This window comes from Eulemur rufifrons, chromosome 4 (genome assembly GCF_041146395.1).
Source record: "Eulemur rufifrons isolate Redbay chromosome 4, OSU_ERuf_1, whole genome shotgun sequence".
Taxonomy (NCBI): Eukaryota; Metazoa; Chordata; class Mammalia; order Primates; family Lemuridae; genus Eulemur; species Eulemur rufifrons.
In genome coordinates, this window is record NC_090986.1 from 31,357,842 (window position 1) to 31,372,868 (window position 15,027).

Below are 15,027 nucleotides of genomic sequence, written 5' to 3' on the forward strand. Positions count from 1 at the left end.
TAAAGATTTCTTTCAGTATAAAATCTAAGAGTAGAATTGTGGAAATTTAGAATTAAGTGTACATTCAACTGTAAAGACAATGAAAAAATTATTTTCCAAATTAATTATGGTTTTTATAGCATCCTACTGATGTTAAGAAAATTTTTATAAATTCTAAGCACTTATTGTCTCTCAGTTACATATGATACAAATATACTATCTCATAGCATCCTTTGTTTTTTCAATTTTATTATAGTGTTTTGGCATGAACAGTTTTTATTATTTGTCTTTTTCTTAATTACTTCTAACTTAAAGGTATAATTCCGAAATTAGTTTAGATTATATTATTCTTTAAAATTTGATTTTTCATAGCCTATTGCATGGTAAATATTGATAAGAATATATTTTATCTCGGTTTCAGAGATCTATCCATAAATATTTAACGAATGCTGACTTCTGCTGATCAAATCTAGAATATTTTTACTAATTTTCTACTTCATTACTCTATAATTGAGAGAGTTATATAAAAGCTGTCATTATTATGGTGGGTATCAATATGGAATTATAACCTTTGGATAAATTAAACTTTCTATTAATATATATTAATCCTATAAGCATTTACTTAAAAAGTTTTAGCTAGCTTTTTATTCCCACATCAGCTATGTTCTGGTTAATATTTGCTTCACAAATATTTAATATATGTATTTATATATAACAATATTTTGTTTGTTAAAGTACAGAAAGAACAGTCACAGACTGATTTTGTTGAAATCTGGCACTTAATCTATGAAAATCACTATTTGTTCTTCTTACCTGCTGACCACTTATAGCTCCCTGTTCAGATTCTTGAGAATCTTAATAGAACAAATTGTGGAGGAAAAAGAAATTTGTTCCCTTTTGCTGCCTCACAGATGAGTCCGGACATCTCATCTCATGTTTTCAGGCCCTCATTGGGATTCACATTTTCAGCTCCCCCGATTCTTAGATCTTTGAACTTAGACTGAATATACCACTGACACTCCTGGGTCTCCAGGTTGCATTTTTCAGGTGGTTGGACATCTCAGTCTCCATAATCTCTTGAGCTAATTTTTCCCTCCCTTCCTCTCTCTCATATATATAGGAGAAACTAACACTGAGCTTCTGATATGGCACCTTTCACTGGAGTAATTAGCCAACTACCTGGTGGCAGGATGATTATATTGAAATCATAAAAGTGACACAGTATTGTCCTTGCTGAAATAGACATTTATTCTGGATACAGATTTGTCTTCCCTGCATACAATACTTTTGCCAAAGATATTATACATAGATTTACAGAACCACTCATACAGCATCATGCTTTTCCACACAGAACTGTTTCTGATCAAGGAACTCAATTTGCAGCAAACAAAAAAGTGTTGCAGTGGGCCTATACTCATGGAATTCACTGCTCCTCATTTTTATAAAGAAGTGGCTTGGCAGAATAGTGAAATAACCCTTTGAAGGATTTTATATGGCCAGTAAGGTGGCACTACCTTGCAGGGGTGGGGCAAGATTCTTCAGAAGACTGTACATACAGAATCAGCATCCAATATAAAATATTATTTGTCTGATCCCCAGGATTCATAGTTCCAGGACTCAAGGGATAGAAATGGATTGCCATTACCCTAGTGCTCCACTAGCAATATTTTTGCTTCCTGTTCCAATTAATCTATGCTCTGTTGGCTTAGAGGTCTTAGCTACAGAGCAGAAATGTTTCCATCAGGAGACACACAATGATTTCACTGAACTGGAGGTTTAGTCTGCCACCCAGCCACTTTGGGCTCCTCTTGCCTTTGAATCAATAGGCAAAGAAGGGTGTTACAGTTTGGGGTGGAGTAATTTATCCTGACTATCAAGGACAAATAGGACCACTGCTTCACAATGTATATAAGGAAGAATAACTCTGGAATATAAGAGATTCCATTAGGGAGAAGTCTTTTATCATTATCATCTCCTATGATTAATGTCAATAGAAAATTACAAAAATTCAACTCAGGTATGACTACTAACGGCCCAGATTTTTCAGAAATGAAGGTTTGGGTCACCCTAACAGGTAAAGAACCATGATCAGGTGAGGTACTTGCTGAAGATAAAGGAAATACAGAATGGGTAGTGGAAAAAAGTAGTTATAAATACCAGCTATGACCATGTGACCAGTTACAGAGACAAGGACTATAATTGTTATGCCTTATTTTGCTAAGAAAACATTAGTGAATGTCTATGTCTGAGTGTGTATGTAGCTAATATAGCTGTATGATTTTATAGATATTCTTTATCAGATTAAAGAAATTCCCTTTTAGTTTACTGAGAGTATTTATTATGAAAAAATTTTGAATTTTATAAAATGACTTTTTTTGTAGTTCTACTGAGATTACATGTGATTTTCTTCTTTAGCCTGTTAATACGATAGATTACATTGATTCTCTAATGTAAAGCTACACTTACATTCTTACATGAATCTCACTTAGTCCCAGTGTATTTCCTAATATGTTGCTGGATTTTATTTTTTGATATTTTGCTGAGAAATTTTTTGTCTATGTTACTGGGTCATATTGGTCTATATTTTCTTTTTTGTACTATTTCTGGCACTGCCATCAGGCTAATTTGGGTGTCATAAAATGTGTTTGGGACTGTTACATCTATTTTATTTTTTGTAGGAGATTACATAGATTTTTTTATTGTTTCTATTTTGTTTGGTAGGATTTTCCAATTAGACCATCTGGACATGTAATTTTCTTTACGGGGATCTTTTAACTAAAAAATTAACTTATTTAATGGCTGTAGGGCTATTCAGATTATTGACTACTTCTTGAGTGAATTATGGTAGTTTTTGTGTTTAAAGAAATTGGTCCATTCCACTTGGATTGTCAAATATAAGTGCATAGTGTTGTTCTTCATATTATCCTATTATCTTTTCAATGACTTGTAGGGACTGTTCCCTTTCAGTTTCCAATATTAATTATTCATTCATTCATTCTTTCTTCATCAGACTGGCTAAAGATTCATCAATTTTATTGATTTTTTCCAATGTAAAAAGTTTTGTTTCTATTTTTTTATTCCATTGTTTTGTCTTTCATTATTTTCTACTATGAGCTTATTATTTCCTTTCTTCTGCTTTTTAGTTACATTTTTTATCTTGTTTCTTAAATTAAAAGCTGAGATCATTGATTTAAGACCTACCTTCTAATATAAGCTCTTATTATAATATTGATTTTTCTCCAACCTTCATCCCACAAAATTTTATATTTTGTGTTTTCCTTTTCATTCAGTTTGATATATTTTCTATTAAGAATTCCTTTTCCGCACATGAAACATTTTGTCCAGATATTTTATGATTTTCGATATACACAGTATTGTTGATTCCTACTTTATTTCCAATAGTGTCAGGGAAAGTATTTTGTATGATTTTAATTCTCTTAAATTTTTCAAGGTATTTTTAAGTTTTTCAATTATTACGGTACATGATAGTTGTATATCTTTAGAGGATATATGTGATGTTTTGATACAGGCATACAACGTGAATTAATCAAATCAGGGTATTTGGGGTATCCATCCCCTCAGGCAGTTAGCATGTCTTTGTGTTAGGTTACAACTTTCCAGTTCTGCTCTTTTAAAGTATACGCTAATTTATTTTTGAGTATAGTCACTTTGTGCTAGCAATATTGTTCATTATATATAGACTTGTTTTATAACCAAGTTGTGGTCTATTTTCTGATGTTCCATATGTACTTATAAAGACTCTATTTTGCTGTTTTGGGGTTGTGTACTCTATAAACATCATCAGTTAGGTAATGTTGCTTGATACTGTTATTCAGGCTTTCTAATTCATTGCTGTTTTTCTCTCTAGCTGTTCTGTTGATTAATGAAAGAGTAGTGTTGATATTTTCAAGTATAGATGCGAATGTATCTATTTAAATATTTAATTCTTCAAGATTTTGTTTCATTTACCTGAAGCACTTTCCTTAGGTGCATACACATTTAGAATTGTTATGTCTTTTTGGTAAATTAACCCTGTTTTAATTATTTATTGTAACATTATCTCAGGTATTTTCCCTTAACTTGAAGTTCACTTTTCCTGATATTATATACATTTAATCTTTTCTTACATTACTTTATGTATACCATTTTCCACAATTTTTGTCTTAAACTATCTATATGGCATGATTTTTTAATGCTTCAACTTAGCTGAGCCACAGTCCTAATTATTCAATCAAATAGTAATCTAGGTGTTGCTGTGAAAATATTTTGCAGATATGATTAAAATCCATAATCAGTTAACTTTAAGTAAGGAAAATTGCTCAATAATTGGAGTGTCCTCAAATCAATCAGTTGAAAGCCTTAAGAGTAAAGCTGAAGTTTCCTGGAAAAAGAACATTACATTGTGGACAGTACCTTTAGCCCTGCCTATGAATTGCAGCTTGTCCTTCCTGAAAACCATCTGCACGAATTTCAGACATGTCTAGCCAGCCCTCAAAATGACATTAACCGATTCCCATCAATAAAGGGGTGTGTGTGTGTGTGTGTGTGTGTGTGTGTATTCTATTGGTCTTGTTTGTTCAGTTGAACATTAATGAATACAACCACATATAATTATCTAATAGGTCATGTTCCCCTTCATACCTCTCTTTCAAAACTGTATTTCCTTTTGTTTATATTTGTCAAATGTATTGTCATTATATCTATATCTATCTATCTATCTAAACACACATACAATAAAAGTGTTACACAGATTTGGGAAAGTGGAAGGATTCTAGATCTAGTGAATAGAAATCTAACTTGACCCCAAACCAGAAAGCCATGGTCACTAAATCAATTCCAAAACTTGAACCAGGTATTCATGTCCATAAATATCAAACTCAAATTTCTATTAAACATATTTTACCAAATATTACTTAGAGCATCTGTATGTACAATTAAAAAATATTAAATAAGTGTCTATGAAAATGATTATAAGGCTCAATAGAGAAGCCTGCTTGTCTTTGTCAAGGCAAGTACAACATAAACATGGATGTCCACACTTTACTTTGTGAGAAAAAACAGAAAATAATTGCACAACTCAACCAGATAAAGAACCAGTACATATATTTCTTAAATGCTTATGCCTGAGTCAAATCTTCCAAAAGAAGTTAGAACTCTTTAAAAATGAAGATAACAAAAAGTAAGACATTTTAACTGATATAGTATCTATGTGTGATTATACTAGATTGTATCTCTTGTGAGTATTCCATTGTTAGAAGATTTCTTGTGTAATTATAAGATGAAAAACAGATTGCAGATATTACCCTTTGTGATGGGACTCCTTGCTGTTGCAAATGGAAGATTTTTTTGAGTTAATTGAAAGCACAGCTTGATGTCCCATGCAGTTTAAATACAGAAATTCAAAGCATAGAAAAATAATAAATAAACTCTGCTAAAGTAATGTTTGAATTGAGAAAATTGGTAGAATAAAGAGAATTCAGGATTATAGTTATTTTAAAGTTCTCAAACATCCCTAAACATACAATGTGTATAATACATTACTGATAATGTGAAAATCTATCCATAAGTAAATGTTCACCTTGAAGCAAACACGCAAACTAGCATTGCGTGTTTATGTCTAAATTTAGACATAATACAATGTCTAAAGTGATTGGAAATGAAAAGATTTTGCCAGTGTAGGTAAGGACATATTAAGAATTTGTATAAATGCTTTCTTATACATTATACGTCACTTTATACAAATGAATTATTTTTCTGTGAAGATATTTTTATTACCCCCATTTTGTAGGTGATAAAACTGAGTTTGTGAAATCATAAAGCATGCCAAAGAGCTTAATTACTAACTGGTGACAGAGCCAGTAATAATATTTATGACCATATAACTCCTTTTTATCCTAAGTTGACAGATAAAATTCTATGTATTTATTGTGTACAACGTGATAATATGAAGTATATATATGTTGTGGAATGACAAAATGCAGCTAATTGGCATATACATTATCTCACATAGTTGTCATTTTTGTGGTGAGAGCACTTTAGATCCACTCTCTTAGCATTTTTCAGTAATACAATATATCAACTGTAGTCATTATATTCTTTTAAATTTATCTAAAAGATAATTTTTGAACCATGTACCCTTCTAGAAGCTAAGAATAGAGGTACGAGCTTTAGCCCTAAAACTCATATTTGATAAATGAATACAGAAAATAAACAATGAAAGCAATAAATATGTAAGATAATTTATTTTAATAAACTTATGCAGGTTAAGGAAAATTAGAGTGGATGTGATACGTCTCATGGAGTGGTCAAAAAGCGGCTCCACAAGGAAGGAACTCTTTAAGGTTTCCTCAAAGTTGAAAGATCACTTCAAGGAAGTCAAACTTGAATGAAATGTAGGAGAAACCCACAAAAGTATCATTCCAGTGTTTGTATCCTATACATTTCCTTACATATATATTTCACATTTTATATATATGTAGTTGTCCTTTGGTATAAACACGGTTACGGGGCACCTTGTGGACATTAAACACTGGATGTACAAACCCCTTATATAAAATCCTCGAGAGCATTCAAAGAAGGGGAAACACTCCTACATTGCTGGTGGAAATATAAATTAGTACAGCCGCTATATAAAATCCTGGAGAGGATTCAAAGAAAGGGAAAGGCACCTATATTTTTGGTGGGAATGCAAATTAGTAGAGCCACTATAGAAAATAGTTATGAAAGTTCCTCAAAAAACTGAAAATTGAACAACCATATGATCCAGCAATCCCATCTCTGGGTATATATCCAAAAGAAAAGAGATGAGTATATTGCAGAAATATCTGTATTCCATGTTTATTGCAGCACCATTCACAATAACCAAGATATGGAATCAACCTAAGTGTCCATCAATGGATGAATGGATAAAGGAAATGTGGTACATAATACACAACGGAACATTATTGAGCCATAAAAATGAATAAAATCCTGTCATTTGCAGCAACATGGATGAAACAGAAAGATACTATTTTAAGTAAAATAAGCCAGTCACAGAAAGACAAATATCGTATGTTCTTACTCATATGTGGGAACTAAAACAATTGATCTCACGGAGGTAGTAAATAGAATGGTAGTTATCAGAGACTGGGAAGGGTAATGAGGAGAGGGAAAAGAGGAACTGGTTAATGGGTACAAAAATACAATCAGTTAGAAGAAATAAATTCTACTGTTTGATAGCACAATAGGGTGACTACAGTAAACAATAATGTATATTTCAAAATAGCAAGAAGATTTGAAATGTTTCCAAAACAAAGAAATAGTCAATGTTTGAGGCGATGAATATTCTGATTACCTACACTTGATAATTACACACTATATATGTATATAAAAAATATCACATGTACCCTGTAAATATGTACAACTATTAGGTATCCATAACTTTTTAAAAAAAATAAAATAAAAATACAATAAAATGGTATAGTAATTGCATATAACTTAAACACATTTTTGTGTATTTTAAATCATATCTAGATTACTTATAATACCTAATACAATGTAAATGCTACGTAAAAGTAGTTGTTAGACTCTATTGTTTTTATTTGTACTATTTTTGTTGCTTTATTATTTTTCAAATATTTTTAATCCACAGTTGTTTGTATACATACAGAATCCTTGAATATGTGGGGCATATATATATAGAGAGAGGGGGAGAGAGAGAGAGAGAGAGAGACATGAACACACACACAATATAGTATGTATGTATGTGTATATATAAAAATATACTATATATTGTATACTGTAAATTATATCATATATACAGTATGATTTATAAATATGCAAAACCTATGTATGTATGTGTATAAATACATATAAATACATGTACACACATAAATATATCTATTTATATTAATATATAATTTTTATAATTTTAAATGTATTCTTTAAACTAAATTTGACATTCCTTCAGGGAACAAAAACGAATTTATAATTATCCCAACCATCATTCTCTACCCCTTATTTGCCACATAACAAAGGCAAGAGTAGACACAGTGGAAATGCTTGTGTTATTTACTGAAGAATGTAATTTTAGACAAAAAAGTATAAAGTATGAATATAAATTAGGATACACTGTGTGTGATACAAAGTATACAATATATATTTAATATTTTTGCCCACATGCATATGGATATATTGTGTACACACAGTATTAGCATATCTGCATTCAATTCCTATTCCAAAATGTCAATCTAAAACTCCAGTCATTCTTTTCATATATTGCTAAACTATAATCCCCCAATTCCTGATTATCCAGCCAAACCATTACATCCTAATCAAAGATATAAGGGTATACATTTTGGCAATTCCCTATTCAGACAATGAAGACAAGCAAATATACCGCTGACTTTACTAGTGTCTTCTAGGGATGCTCCTGATGCTATCACAGCCCATTTAAGCTGGAATCAAATATTGTGTGGAAGCCAGACTTTTAAAAAAAATGACAAATATTCAAAGAACTCCCCATGAGAAGGTAGATAAAGTTTGAGGGAGAAAGGCCAGCAGTTACGAATGGATACAATGGGTGTGTAAGAATCATAAAACGTACTTCAGCCTGAGGAAATGCTCTTGCTCAATCCAGAGAATATATATAATTTTCAATTAAAAGCTACATTGCTGTTACACCAAAACCTATATTGTAATATATCAGTTACAATTTATAAGAGCTACCTCAGGTTATATGGGCACCTTATGTCCAAAGAACAAGTATTAAGTTGTTTCTAAGGCCTAATAGAAAGTATGAAGAATATCTCACACATTTGAAAAGGAGACCAAATCCACAGGGATTTCCTCTGCGAATTTTCTATTGAGGCTTTTCAGAGGTTTAATATGACATACCTATTTAAAAATATTAAATTGCATTTGGCTGTGCTGGGTTCTAAGACCAGTCAAGAAGAAAAGCTTGCAGTCCACCCTGGAATTTTTGCAGAATTTTATCTGGTTCAGGGTGCCACTCAAACCCTATAGCCTCACAAATAACCTGAATGCACTATATGCTGCCTCTTTTATGTGAAGAGGCTCAACCAAGAATTGTTTTGTCTTATTTTAGTGATAGGTTGTATAAGTAGCAGCAACTTGTGTCCTAATTTGGAAAGGTATCACAACTTTTTCATACTATTAGATCCTGAGAAATTTCACAGAAGTAAAAGGACCATAAATTTTCATGTGATTAATTTCCTATTCTTTAGCATGTATGTGTCATAATCTATTGGCTAACTTTTTTGCTACTTCCTCCTTCTCAGTTGTAGTCATCTCAGTCTGTGCTATTATCAATATAGTAGATAAGCTGTGTTACATCTCTGTTATGTTACAGAGATCAAGATTGTTGTGCTATTCTCTGCAGGGAGAAAGAGAGTTAATATTGATTGAGGCAAGCCCATTAAAATGTATCGTTTTCCTTTCTAGGTAAAAGAAACTGCTTCTGACAGTCCTTCTTAATTAGTATAGTGAATAGAACAACTGCCAGGTCAGTAGCTTCATAAGAAGTTCTAGAGGCCTTGCACCAGTAATGGTATCACACCTACAAATGCAGCTACAATTGAAATCAGAACTAAATAAAATCTTGCTACAACCCATTGCCATTCCTTAAGCTTAATAAATTTCTTCATAGACGAAATGTGTAACTTAATTGAGAATACAACAGAAATCATCACCCTCGTTTTTTGAAGTGTGTATGTGTACGTGCGTGCGTATTTTAACTGGATTAATTTATTGAATTCTCCTAGCTATGTGGTATTTTTAAAAGTTACTATTCTGGTAAAAAGAAGACTTTTATTACAGAAGTATTAAGTGGAAGCCTTATTATAGTCTATTATTTAGAGAGCCAACATGGGAAATATTCTGATTGCCCATAAGTTTATTCCAATTCAGGAACTAGAGATTTAATGACAAGTCCCATGGACTAAATGACCTACTCATGTATAAGAGTTATGCCTCCAAGTTTAGTACCTGATGTCTACAAAAGTCCACTTTGATTAGTGGACCACAGTCACATACTGGGTGTCCAAGGAAATATCAACTCAAAACCTGTGTCTGTGTGAGCACCTTAGTGCTGATCAGTTAGTACCAATTTGATGGCGATTACAAAATATTTGTACCGCCTTAATATCCTGAAATAAAAAAAAATTAAAAAAATATAGAAAATATAAAAAAAAACCTGTGTCTACCAAAACATGGATCATTCTATTTTGCCTTAGTAAAGTTATCATAAGTGGCCATGTATCCCAAGTAATATGGTTTAGAGAATGATTTATAATATATTCTTTTTTTTTTTTTTTTTTCCATAAAAGAATCCTTTACTGGAAGCAAATCCAACATAAACCCTCGAACTTTTTAGAAAAATGAATTTATGGGCAATATAATATATTCTTAATGAAGTTTGAAAGATCTTTTCCCAAGGGAACCCTGACTTATCTTCAATCAAGAAATTCCAGGTGGGCACACTAGTTTAGATATTTTAATTAGAGGCTAAAATATCCCATTCTGTCAATTTGAATCACATTTATCCTTCAGATCTAGACATTATGTATTTATTCACTTATTTAATCAAATGACATTTTTTTTTTTTTTTTTGTTGTTGTTGTTGAGACAGAGTCTCACTTTGTTGCCCAGGCTAGAGTGAGTGCCGTGGCGTCAGCTTAGCTCACAGCAACCTCAGACTCCTCGGCTTAAGCGATCCTACTGCCTCAGCCTCCCGAGTAGCTGGGACTACAGGCATGCGCCACTATGCCCGGCTAATTTTTTCTATATAGATTTTTAGTTGTCCATATAATGTCTTTCTATTTTTAGTAGAGACGGGGTCTCGCTCAGGCTGGTCTCGAACTCCTGACCTTGAGCAATCCACCCGCCTCGGCCTCCCAGAGTGCTAGGATTACAGGCGTGAGCCACCGCGCCCGGCCCAAATGACATTTTAATACATTTTCTAAATATTTCATTTCTTTGTAAACATGATTATTTGGTCATCACCAAAATCTGTGGCTTAAGTCATTCTGTTATCCTTTTGGCCCTCCTTCCCAATGTTGTAAGGTTATCCCCTTTATTAGGAGGTTGAGGACAGCAACAAAGCCTCTATTACTTTGAAATTACTATTGAAATTAGGGAGACCTTGCTAATAGCATCATCTTCTACCACTATCTCAATCTAAAGCATGTAACAATCAGAGAACTCTATCAGGAAGCTGGTTTTCCTTTCCCCAATAAATACATTTCTCAATTCCTTAGTAAAGCAATTTTCCTCTGATCCATATCTAAGTAGGGAGCAGATGTATATGTGCAGACCTTTCATAAAGAAGGCACTTCAACTTTTCCATCACCACAAGCATTTGATTTTTTTCCTTTACATCAGGGAAGTTTTGAAACTTAACCTCATTGAATAAAAGCCACTACTGAGTTCAGATTTAAACCAATCCAAGAAACAAATTGCCTAAGCCACTCACAACTGTTTTAACTAATATAAAACATCCATAATCTCTCATAAGTTATCTAAAAAGAAAATTTACTTCCAATGTTATATTTTACCCTTCTTATTCTAACATACTTATACTCCAATTCTATACGTTTTCTATTAAGCCTCCATAAAGACAATTTAGCAAAAATGTTAAATGTTTCTAGTGGATAAATTATCTCTATGTCACATTTGATACATAAATGCCTGCAGCACATTGGTATATGATTCTAGTTAAATGTACACAAGAAATAATGAATAGAAATAGTGGATCTTCAGAAGAATAAACATTGTCCTGTGAAGAACTTCTAGTGATAGGCTATTACAATGTTTTTGAGTAAAGATTAAAAATGAGTTGTTTCCAATGACAATGAAGGCTCAGGATGTTTTTTGGAGGCAAGAGTTTCAGTTTTATTTGAATGTTTATTCAAGTTATCAATCCACATCTTCACAAAAGATGTTCTGTTTGCTATAATATACTAGATGCTTGTCAAGCCTTTGGATTATATTGTAATTCTGTAACATGCTCAAAAACACTTTCAGTATCATTTTCAGTCACATGTACTTTATAACTATAAGAAATCTACAACAGCAGAACTCTGTTTCCAACCACAGGAAACTGGAAGGTTTTCAATCAGATTCAACCCAAATAACACTACACCATGACATATTATAGTCAAACTGTCAAAGATCAAAGACAAAGACAAGACCTTGAAAGCACCAAGAAAAAAAGAGATAAATAACATATAATGGAGCTCTAATGCAACTAGCAGCTGATATTTCAGCAGAAACCTTATAGGCCAAGAAAGAGTATGATGATATATTCAAAGTACAGAAGGACAAGAAACTTCCAGCAAAGACACTGTACCTCACAAAACTCTCCTTCAGAAATAAAGGGGAGATAAAGAATTTCCCAGAAAAACAAAAGCCAAAGCCAGACAAACAAAAGCTAAAGAGTTCATTATCACCAGACCAATCCTACAAGAAATAATAAATGGAGTTCTTTAAGCTGAAATCAAAGGAGGTTAATGAGTAACACAAAAACACATAAAAGTATAAAACTCACTGGTAATATTAAGTACATAGCCAAATTTAGAATACTCTAATAATATATTGCACAATGTTAAAATATGTGCAACATAAAAGATATAAATTTTAGCATGAAAAATTGATTTGGGGTAAGTAAAATATAACTGTAGAGTTTGTGTTTATGTGTGTGTCTGTATGCTCAAAGTTAAATTGTTACCAGCTTAAAATAACCTATTATATAACTATAAGATGTTTTTATAAGCCACATGGTAACCACAAAGCAAAAACCTATAGTAGATATACTAATAATAAAGAAATAAGGAGTAAAAATATACCACTAGAGAAAATCACTTAGGCATCAAAAAGGAGAGCTAGAAAGGCAGAAGGGATCTAAAAAACAACCAGAAAACAATCAACAAATGGAAGTAGTAAGTTCTTACCTACCAATAATTAGTTTGAATGTAAATGGATTAAATTCTCTAATCAAAAGACAAAATGGTGTATGGATTAAAAAAAAAAAAATAAGACCTAACTATATGCTGCCTACAAGAGACTCATCTCAACTATAAGGACACAGACTGAAAGTGAAGGGATGGAAAAGAAATCCCATGTAAGTAAGAAACAAAAGAGATTAGCAGTAGCCAAAATCAAAAGAAAGAAGCAGTAGCTATACTTAGATAACATATATCAAATAAAATTCATGTCAAAAAGTGTAAAAAGATATGTAGAAGGACAACATATAATGATAAAGGGATCAATTCAGCAAGAGGCTATAACAGTTGTAAATATATATGTACCACATATTGGAGCCCCTAAATATTAAAGCAAATATTAATAGATCTAAAGAGACAGATAGACTATAACACAATGATAGTAAGGAACTTTAATACTCCAATTTCATCAATGGTAAGACCATTCAGACAGAAGATTAATAAGAAAACATCAGTTTAATCTATACTGCAGATCAAATGGACTAACAAGGCATAGATAGAACATTCCACCAACACGTGTAGAATGTTCACTTTTCTCAACTGCACATGGAACGTTCTCGAGGATATATCATATGTTAGGCCACAAAACAAATGTTAATGAATTTAAAATATAAATTAAATCAAGTATCTCTTCTCACTTGATATAGAATCAGAAATCAATAATAGGAGAAACTTCAAAAAATCACAAGTACATGGGAATAAAACAACATGCTCCTGAACAATGCTAAAAGAAAAATGCTAAAAGAATGAAAATGTTCTCACTGCAAAAATAAGTGAATTAATGCATATGCTAATTAGCTGTACTTAGTTATTTCATAATGTAGATATATGGTTGATCCTTGAACACAGTAAGTTTGAACTGCCTGAGTGCAATTACATGCAAATTTTCTTCTGTCTCTGTCATCCCTGAGACAGCATGACCAACCCTTTGTCTTCTCCTCTGCCTACTCAATGTGAAGATTATGAGGATGAAGACCTTTATGATGATCCACCTGTACTTAATAGTAAATATATATTCTCTTCCTTATAACTTTAGTCACATTTTCTTTACACAAGCTTATTTCATTGTAAGAATACAGTACATAACACATATAACATATAAAATATACATTAATCAACTGTTTGTTACCAATAAGGCTTCTGGTCAACAATAGGCTATTTATTAGTAGTTAAGTTTCTGGGGAGTCAAAAGCTATACTCAAATTTTTGACTACACAGGGGTTGGCATCTCTGACCCCCAAATTGTTCAAGGGTTAACTGTACTTCAAAACATTGTGTTGTACATGGTAAATACCTGCAATTTTATCTATCAATTTAAAAAATTTAAATTAAACATATATTAAAAAAGAAAAATCACTTAACATCATCATACAGGATTAATAAAAAACAGGATAGAATTGAAAAGGAAATATTTACAAGAATGTTGCAATAATTTAGGTGAGAAATTTTGAGGACTACAGTAGTGTCAGTGTGCTGGACTGGGTAGTTTGAACACATCCTCAGGACATCCAATTTCATTTGTCTTCATCCCATTTGGGTACCACACTGAGTAAATGCTAGTTTTAACTTTGAAACTGTTGTTTTTCTACTGCAAACAAATGTTATATATGCTTAATAGTTAATATCAAACTTTATAGAGAGTAATTAAAAGTGTGCTTTAATTATTAGTTGGATTTGAAATAAAAACTATAGCATTTTGTGTTAGAAATGCCACTATTTCATTTCTATATGAAGTCAAATATGAAATTGTGAAGGCAATTATGTTAAAAAAAATAAACATCTAGATTTAACTACCTTCATAGTTTTGTAGTAATTTATAATTTAATAGATATATTCAGATCCAAAGTTTTTTTTCATGTACTTTCCACTTTAAGAATAAACATAATAGACCAGCCTGAGCAAAAGTGAGACCTCGTCTTTACTAAAAATAGAAAAATTATCCAGGTGTTGTGGCGCTAGCCTGTAGTCCTAGCTACTAGGGATGCTGAGGCAGAAGGATTGCTTGAGCCCAGGAGTTTGAGGTTGCAGTGAGCTATGGTGACACCGCTGA